The 9,379-nt window shown below is 41.6% G+C and overlaps 1 protein-coding gene across 1 annotated transcript in view; it reads left to right on the top strand.

Moving 5' to 3' along the window:
* Window positions 1-843: 843 nt before the first annotated feature.
* ZNF831 (zinc finger protein 831) overlaps window positions 844-9,379 on the top strand; it is a gene marked incomplete at its 3' end in the record, with an annotated part of 96,901 nt that continues 88,365 nt past the window's right edge. Inside the window, exon 1 of the mRNA XM_082644731.1 lies at window positions 844-940. The remainder of the gene's footprint in view (window positions 941-9,379) is intronic.

Raw genomic sequence — 9,379 nt, 5'->3', positions numbered from 1 at the left:
CCAAAGTCAGAGAGAGCAGGGCAGGAACTAGGGTGGGGAGACAGAGGACTTACCATGGATGCAGAATTTAGGGGCACCCCAAACTGAGTCATCAAGACAATATTTTCGTGCAATGTCGTGAAAATAAAAATTAATGCAAACAATTCCATATTGAACAAAATATTGACATTTTAAATAAAGACGGCATCACAGGGGTCCTTGTGAGGCTTCTCACCATCATCACCTGCAATGGAAATGCTCAATCTGGGCCCTCGGGAACCTCCAGTGTTAATACGTGGAGAGGCTCTGCTGATGCTCATTCCAACTGCATCTCCAGGAAGATGACCAAACTGGCTCTAATTCTTAGCAGCCTCCACAGAATAACCATCTCTCTGATGCACTGGGTGCCACACCTTCATTTCCCAGCAGCAGGCTCGGTGCACAGGTGGCTAGATCAATAGTCACAATTACTAAAGGCCTCAGCTGAGGCTCTATTTTCTTCCCCCTCTCTGCGTCTCTCTCTTCCTGTTTTCTAAGCGTTGCTACTGTGACATTGTGATGTATAGAAAAGAACTGACTTCCTATTTCTGAGCCAGCCCAAGTTTCGTCTCTGCTTGCATCTCCTCCAGGTGGTTCAAAATGGTGCTTTTCTCAGTCAAACCCGGCGTTGACTCAAAGGCCAAGCCATGGGAGGCCATCCTCTTTTATTTTATTTTCTAAGATGCAGGGAGGATGCCTCTGTCCTCTGAGATGCTGCCCGCAGAGTAGGGACCGGAGAGGATGCCTGAGACGGCCGTCTCAGCAAAGAGAGTGGGAGGAGGGCTGGGCCAGTGCCTCTCTGCTCTGGGGCGCCTGCCCACTTGTCTTTTCTGGGGCTATGGATGTCTCCCCAGTTTCAGGCCAGGTCATTCGTGTTTGAATCGGAGCACCACTGGCTGCAAGTACATCTCTCTTCATCAAGGTACGTAACATACTCCACAAGATAAGTCTATAGAAGATCCTAGTTTAAAAAAGCCAACTCTTTTTTACCTTGTGCTCTTAATGATATATTTATCTTCAAGCACGCAGTTAAAAAGAAAATGCGGGCCTCCCTGGTGGCGCGGTGGTTGAGAGTCCGCCTGCCGATGCAGGGGATACGGGTTCGTGCCCCGGTCTGGGAGGATCCCATATGCCGCGGAGCGGCTGGGCCCGTGAGCCATGGCCGCTGGGCCTGCGCGTCCGGAGCCTGTGCTCCGCAGCGGGAGAGACCACAACAGTGAGAGGCCCGCATACCGCAAAAAGAAAAAAAAAAAAAAAGAAAATGCTACGTAAAACTGGGCCTGACCCAGTTCAGTAATTGTCTTGTGTGTCTATCACAACTGTTACTTTCGTCGGAATATTGACTGCAGATCATAATGGCTGTCAGAAACTGAGTCCACAATCCGTGTTCTACTGAACACAGGACAACCTATAAGGAAATTCGTTGCTTTATAAGCAGTTCTTTTTTTTTTTTCAATGATGGACCTAATTAAACTGAAGGTGTGAATTGGTTAGAAACATCAGTTCTATTAGCCCAAGGGTTAGAAAAATAAAACATACAGTATAATCTAAATATCAAGGTATTTGATAGCGACACTATTTTTAGCAGTTCTACTGATCAACCACCCAAGGGTAGCATTTTTCAACGAGATTTACAAGGGACCCTGGACCCTGGACCACGTATTTATACATATATTTGGCTTCCCTTCATCCAAAATAGCTAAGAGCTGGAGGGTCTGTCAGATAAGCCCTGGAGCCCATATTCTGAGAGGTGGCTGCCTCCTCTGTTCCCGTAGCAAATCTTTCTGTAAGAATGAAAGCAGAGATGTTATCTGCCAGAATGCAAGGGGAGACAGGATGCAACTTAGAAAACCGATAACATCAGCTGACTGGGAAAAAGCAGAATCAACGTCAGGGCCGGTTTAAAATAATGTGCTTGTTAACTACCCTAATTCTATTGCCCCAGCTGAGGGCAAGCTTTTAGGATCACAAGACTGATATTCATCAGAGCAAGTGTTTAGCTTCTGCAGAAGGCTTGGGGGCTGTGGGAAGATTTTGAGAAGCCAAGAGATGAAGGGTTGCTTCCTCAGTTTTACTTTGACCAGGAAGTCGGGGGAGGGGAACCTCCCCAAACCTAAATAATCACTGCCTAGTTGCCGAGAGGAAATGAGGCCACCAGGAGGGGCAAACGGGTATCAGCCAGAGGCCTTTCTCGTGGTAGAAACCACAAGCATGTATGCAGAGAACCAAGACAGGGGAAGGAGGTGGGGAGGTCTGTGTGTGATTAAGGGGGAAAAACCCAACGTGGAATGCCTACCACCCATACATTCACTGGTTGTCTAGTCCTTTGAACAAGTAGACATGAGCCCCACCCTTTAAAGGAAAACATGGCTTGAGAGTCAAGGTGACTTATTCAAAGTCATAGAGTTTGGGAATTCCCTGGCGCACCAGTGGTTAGGACACGGGGCTTTCACTGCAGTGGGCCGGGGTTCAATCCCTGGTTGGGGAACGAAGATCCTGCAAGCCACGCAGCGTGGCCAAAAAAAACAAATGATGTTTTACATTACCTTAAAAAATAATTTACAAAGTCATAGAGTTTGAAACGAGCAGAGCACAGGTTCAAAGACAGGTCTCGTCTCCGAGGTCTGGGTATTCCATCCTTCTGGGTGTGGCTCGGCCGGGGTGGTTGAATCGTTGATGATGTGAATGGTTGCGTTCAGGAATCTCTGCAGAGTCCGCTGGGGGCATCCGTAGGCAACCTTTTCCCTGCTTTGACTTGCAACCAAGTGAGAGGTCTTTGAGGGTCTTCATTGCTATCGTTGTATTTTCATTATGATTATTTGCACTCATACAATGGCGGAGCCTCTCCATATATGGCGGTGATGTAAAATGTCCTCTGATATAAGGGTACCTGAGGACACGTGAGTGGACCCAAAGAAAACAAAGCCAAGGAAAATGATGTGTGTCGAGTCAGTGTTTCTCCAAGGGCAGCCCAGACCTAGGGACGTGGTTTTAGGTCAACTCTAGATGCTGTAGTAAATAACATGGACTCACACACTGTGAAGGTTGTTTCCTGTTTCAGTGCTCTCTTTTTATTTTTTTTATTTATTTACTATTTATTAGGCTTTTTTGTTTTGAGATAATTGTAGATTCACATGCAGTTGTAAGAAATAATCCAGAGTGAGCCCATGTACCTTTTACCCAGTCCCCCCCCCCACCATGGTAACATCTTGCAAATCACAACCTGCATATTGATACAATCGAGATACAAACTATTTCCATCACCACAGGGATCTCTCATGGCCACACCCACTTCCCTCCTTCTCTCTTCCTCTCAACCCCTGGTAACCTTTCATCTGTTCTCCAGTTCCATAATTTGTCATTTCAAGAATGTTATATAAATGAAAAAATAGAACTACCATATGACCCAGCCATTCTACCCGTGGGTATATATTTGAAAGAAACAAAAACACTAATTCTAAAAGATCCACACACCCCAATGTTCATAGCAGCGTTATTTACAATTGCCAAGACATGGAAACAACCTAAATGTCCATCAATGGACATTGGATGAATGGATAAAGAAGATGTGGTACATATATATACAATGGAATATTACTCAGCCATAAAAATAATGAAATTTTGCCATTTGCAGCAACATGGATGGGCTTGGAGGGCATTATGCTGAGTGATATGTCAGACAGAGAAAGGCATAGTGTATGATATCATGTATATGTGGAATCTAAAAAATACAACAAACTAGTGTATAAAACAAAAAAGAAGCAGACTCACAGATACAGAGAACAAACTAGTGGTTACCAGTGGGGAGAGGGAAGGGGGAGGGGCAATATAGGGGGAGGGGATTAAGAGGTACAAACTATTGGGTATAAAATAAGCTACAAGGATATATTGTACAACACGTGGAATATAACCAATATTTTATAATAACTCAATGAAGTATAACCTTTAAAAATTGTGAATCACTGTATTGTACACCTGTAATTTATATATAAGATTATACATCAACTACATGTCAATAAAAAATGGAAAAAATAAAATAAAATATAGAAAAAAATGTTATATAAATGAAATTACAGTGTGTGGCCTTTGGGTCTGGATTTTTTCACGAAGTATAATTCTCTGGAGATTCATCAAGATTGTTCCATGTAATAGTCCACTCCTTTGGATTGCTGAGTATATTCTATAATATATATGTTCCACAGCTGGTTTAACTATTTATCTGTTGAAGGACATCAGAGCTGATCCCAATTTTCAGCTATTACACATAAAGCTACCATGAACATTTGTGTACAGACTCCTGTGTGAACTTAAGTTTTCATTTCTCTGGAATAAAAGGCCAGGAGTGTAATTCCTGGGTTGAATTGTAGTGGCATGTTTAATTATTTTTTGTTTTAAAGAAACTGCCTAACTTTTTTCCAGAATGGCCTTTCCACTTCATATCCACACCAGCTATTCATCTCATATTTCCACATCCTCGCCTGCTCTTCGTGTTATCACTGTTTTTCATTTCCGCCATTCGGATGGGTGTGCAGTGACAGATCGCCGTGGTTTTCATTTGCATTTCTCTGATGGTTAATGGTGCTAAACGCCTTTTCATGTGCTTGTTTCCATCTGTGTATCTTTGGCGATGTGTCTCTTCATGTTTTTGCTCATTTTCTGATTGGATTGTTGTTGAATTTTTTAAACTTAATTTTTATTTTATATTGGAGTACAGTTTGAATTTTTTTTTCATGTTAAGTTTTCATGCTCTAGATCTGAGTCCATGGTCAGATATATGGTTTACGAATATTTCCTCCTGGTCCGTAGCTGGTGTTTTCATCCTTTTCAAAGCAGGGGCTCTTGTAGAGCAAATATTTTTAATTTTGATGGGGTCCAGTTTATAAATTTTTCTTCCTATGGCTCATGCTTTCGGCATCAAGTCTGAGAACTCTTTCCTGTGCCCTGGATTCTGAAGATTTTCTCCTATTATTTTTTTCTTCTAGAGCTTTATAGTTTTACAGTTTCCATTTAAGCTTGTTTCAAATTTAGAGTTAATGTTTGTATAAATAAGGTGTGAGGTTTAGTTGAGGTTATTCTTTCTGTCTATGTATGTCAATTACTCCAGCACCATTTGTTGAAAAGGTTACCCTCCCTCCACCAAATTGCTTTTGAACCTTTGTTAAAAATCTGTTGGGCCTATTTGTGTGAGTCTTTTTCTGTTTTTTAAAACAGTTCTGTTCCATTGATCTATGTGTCTGTTCCTCTGCTGATACGACACTGTCTTCATTACTGTAGCTCTGTAATAAGTTTTCCAATTTATTGAAAATTTAGACTGATGCCTCCCATTTTATTATGCTTTTTCAAAACTGATTTATTCTAGTTCCTTTTCCTTTCTCTATAAATTTTTGAATAATCTTGTCTATGCCCACCAAAAAAATCTTACTGGGATTTTGATAGGAATTTAATTAAACCTGTAGATCAATTTGGGGAGAATTGACATCTTTACTATGTTCAGTCTTCCAATCCATGAACACAATCTATCATTTATTTAGATTTTCTTTGAGTTTTTCATCAGTGTTTTGTAAATAGGTCCTGGGTATGTTTTGTTAGTTTTACACTTAAGTATTTCAATTTCTTGAGTGATTATAAATGGTATTGCATTTAAAATTTGGGTTTCCAACTGTTCATTGCTAGTATATATAAGTAGGATTGATTTTTGTGTCTTATGACTTTGCTGAACTTGCCTATTAGTTCTAGAAAAAAATTTTTTTCCTTGGGATTTTCTACGTAGACAATCATGTCATCTGCAATTAGGGACAGTTTTATTTCCTCCTCTCTTGTCTGTATGTCCTTTATTGCCTTTCTTGCTTTGTCGCACTGGCTGGAATTTGCATATCTATGTTACATGAAAGGGCTGGGTTGCATCTCTGTCTCATTCCTGATCTTTGGGAGGAAGTATTCAGTTTTCTGCCGTTAAGAGTAACGTTTTTAGATGCACTTCATCAAGCCGAGAAGCTTTCCCTCTATTTCTATTTTCTTTTCCTTTTTAAAAAAAAATAATTTATTTTTTATTTATTTTATTTATCTATTTTCGCTGTGCTGGGTCTCAGTTGCAGCATGCGGGATCTTTTGTTGTGGTGCATGGGCTTCTCTCTAGTTGTGGCATGTGGGTTTTCTCTCTCTAGTTGTGGCACACGGGCTCCAGAGCACGTGGGCTCTGTAGTTTGTGGCACACGGGCTCTCTAGTTGAGGCGCATGAGCTCAGTAGTTGTGACGTGGGTTTAGTTTCCCTGCGCCATGTGGGATCTTACTTCCCTGACCAGGGATTGAACCCGTGTACCCTGCATTGTAAGGCAGATTCTTTACCGCTGGACCACCAGGCAAGTCCCTATTCCTATTTTCTGAGAGATTTTATCATGAATGGGTGTTGACTTTTATCAAGAGCTTTTTCTCCAGCAATTGATATAATCATATGATTTTTTTTCTTTGCTCTGTAAATATGGTGGATTACACTGTTGTGGCCCTGGGGCCCTGGGTCATGATGTGTAATCCTTTCTATATTGTGGAATCTATTTGCTGATGTTTTGTGAAGGAATTTGCATCTATATTCATGAAGAGATAGTACTCTGTAGTTTGTTTGTTTGTTTGTTTGATTGGACTGTCTTTGTCTGGTTTTGGTGTTACGGTAATACCTAGCTTCATGAAATTAATGGGGAAATGCTCTCTCCTCTTCTGTTTCCTGGAAGAAGTTTTGTAGAACTGGTGTTAATTTTTCTTTAAACTCTAGGCAGAATTCTTCAGGTCCATTAGGACCTGAAGACTGCTTTTTGGGGAGTTTTAAAATTACAAATTTTGTCTGCTTAATAGTTACATTGCTATTCAAATGATCTGTTTCGTATCTGGTGAATTTTGCTAATTTGTGCTTTTTGAGAAGTTGGTCCATTTTATTTAAGTTATCGAATGTATATGGATAGAGTTATTCATGGTATCCCTGTGCTGTCCTTTTGATACTTACGGGGTCGGTCATGATATTCTGTTTCATTCCTGGTGTTGGTAATTTGTGTCTTCTCTCCTTTTTCCTTTCTAAATCTTGGTAGAGATTCTAAAGATCAGTTTTATTTATTTATTTTAAAAAATTTATTTTATTGAAGTACACTTGATTTACAATGTTTTGTTAATTTCTGCTGTACAGCAGTGATTCAGTTATACATATATATATATTCTTTTTCATATTCTTTTCCATTATGGTTTATTATAGGATACTGAATATAGTTCCCTGTGCTATACAGTAGGACCTTGTTTGTCCATTCTCTATATAATAGGTTGCATAAAGATCAATTTTATTGGTATTATTAAAGAACACTCTTTTTTCTTTCACTGACTTTATTATTTTTCTGTTCCAATTTAATTGATTTCTTTCCTTTTCTTTATTATTTCCTTCCTTCTGCTTACTTTGGGTATACTATGCTTTTCTTTTACTAGGTTATGGAGGTAGGAGCTTGGATTATTGATTTGAGACTGTCTTTTCTGGAACAAGCATTTAATGCTGTAAATTCCCTCTCAGCAGAGCCTTAGCTGTGTCCCACAAATTCTGAGATGTTCCATTATCATTTTCATTCATTCTCTGTATTTTTGGGCTCCTTGACACTTCCTCTTTGACCTGTGGGTTATTTAGTAGTTTGCTCGTTAGTTTCCAAGTGTTTGAAGATTTTTCTGTTATTTTTCTGTTATTGATTTCCAGTTTGATTCTATTATGGTCAGAGAACACTCTCTGTATGATTTCAGTTCTTTACATTTGCTGAGGTTTGTTTTATGAGATATGAGCTATGTTGGTGCAGCAATCTGGGTCCAATCAGGAATCGGAAGCTATGTAGTAGGTTCAACAAGAGAAATTTAAAATAAGAATTATTAACTCTAAAGAGTGACTGTAGGACATAAGAGAACTCTCCATGGTATTCTAGGATTAAGAGGAAGGGCAGACTTGGAAGACAATCAGACCTGATTGGAGAAGCTGTGATTTGGCCACCAGATAGCAGAAGAGTTGGCTGGTTTAGCCAGACTGGAGGTTGTCTGGAATTGCTGGGCAAACAACAGGGAATGTTCTGGAGTGCCTGGAGGTCAGGAGGTGTGTCATTGACCACAGGAGACATGTGTGTGCATTGGGACTCTGGACAGAAGTGGGGACAAAGGCCTTTGGAATGCATGGTCTGCATGGCTGGGTTGTGGAGTGGCCCTCTGTGCACACGTGACCACTGGTGGGCTGTGTGCCGGCTGCACGGAGTTGCAGAAGGAGCTTCACAGCCGTGTGGACCCTCTGGGCCACAGGCAGGCTCCGTGAAGTCTAGGTAAGACCTTTGGTTTCTGTGGGGGAGGGGGTGCGGCAGACAGGGCAGCGCCAGGCTGAGGCCGCCAGGTTGCACAGGGAGTATGTTGGGGCCGTTGGTAGGGGTTGGGAATTGCAGGAAGCCTCTCCCTCCCAAAGTGTCCTTCCCACATCCTCTATGGGGAAAACTGAGCATGGTGGCCACTCTGAAGGTGAAAAGCCTAACTGAATTGTATTGTTTATTTTTTTATTTTTTTAATTAAATTTAATTTTTTTGTTTTGTGGTACACGGGCCTCTCACTGTTGTGGCCTGTCCCGTCACGGAGCACAGGCTCCGGACGCGCAGGCTCAGCGGCCATGGCTCATGGGCCCAGCCGCTCCGCGGCATGTGGGATCTTCCCGGACCGGGGCACGAACCCGTGTCCCCTGCATTGGCAGGCAGACTCTCAACCACTGCGCCACCAGGGAAGCCCGTGTTGTTTATTATACAGCGTATGTTGAAGGGTGCATTTGGAGCTGAGAGGCAATAAACAAATAACTGACACAGTCTATCCCTTTGGCTGCTCAGCTTCTGCATGTAGCCTTTTATACACATTGGAACTTCCTTAAAACAACAAAACAACTGTGTGTTTCCACCCAGCCAGATACATCTCTCCTTACAAATGAAGAAGTTCTCACTCTTCTTCACAATGAGAAACCCCAGTCATTGTATCCACCATGGGCTCTATTAATGGTCCCTCAAATCTTGTCCATGACTCACTGACAATTCTGTTCTCTCAAGACTAAGGTGTAAAATTAACCCCCAATAACTCATGTAGAAGTTTAAACATACGAAGAAGGAGAGGGAAGTAGAGAATGACTGGTACGTGTCAATAACTCATTCCTGGAACATGCGTAGCATCGCACACAAAGCCCTCCCAGCCCTTGCCTCTGGAAGTGGACACAGGTTCTAGTTCATGTCCATGACTTTCTCCTTCCCTTGCCCTTAGGGAAGAACCTCAGCTGCTCTGGGTTCTTTACCTCTTGGAGTATCTAGTGATCCCTGGAGGGTTTGAGTAT

This window comes from Mesoplodon mirus (genome assembly GCF_964341445.2).
Source record: "Mesoplodon mirus genome assembly, chromosome: 15".
NCBI lineage: Eukaryota > Metazoa > Chordata > Mammalia > Artiodactyla > Ziphiidae > Mesoplodon > Mesoplodon mirus.
This window is presented reverse-complemented; position numbering and strand designations above follow the sequence as displayed.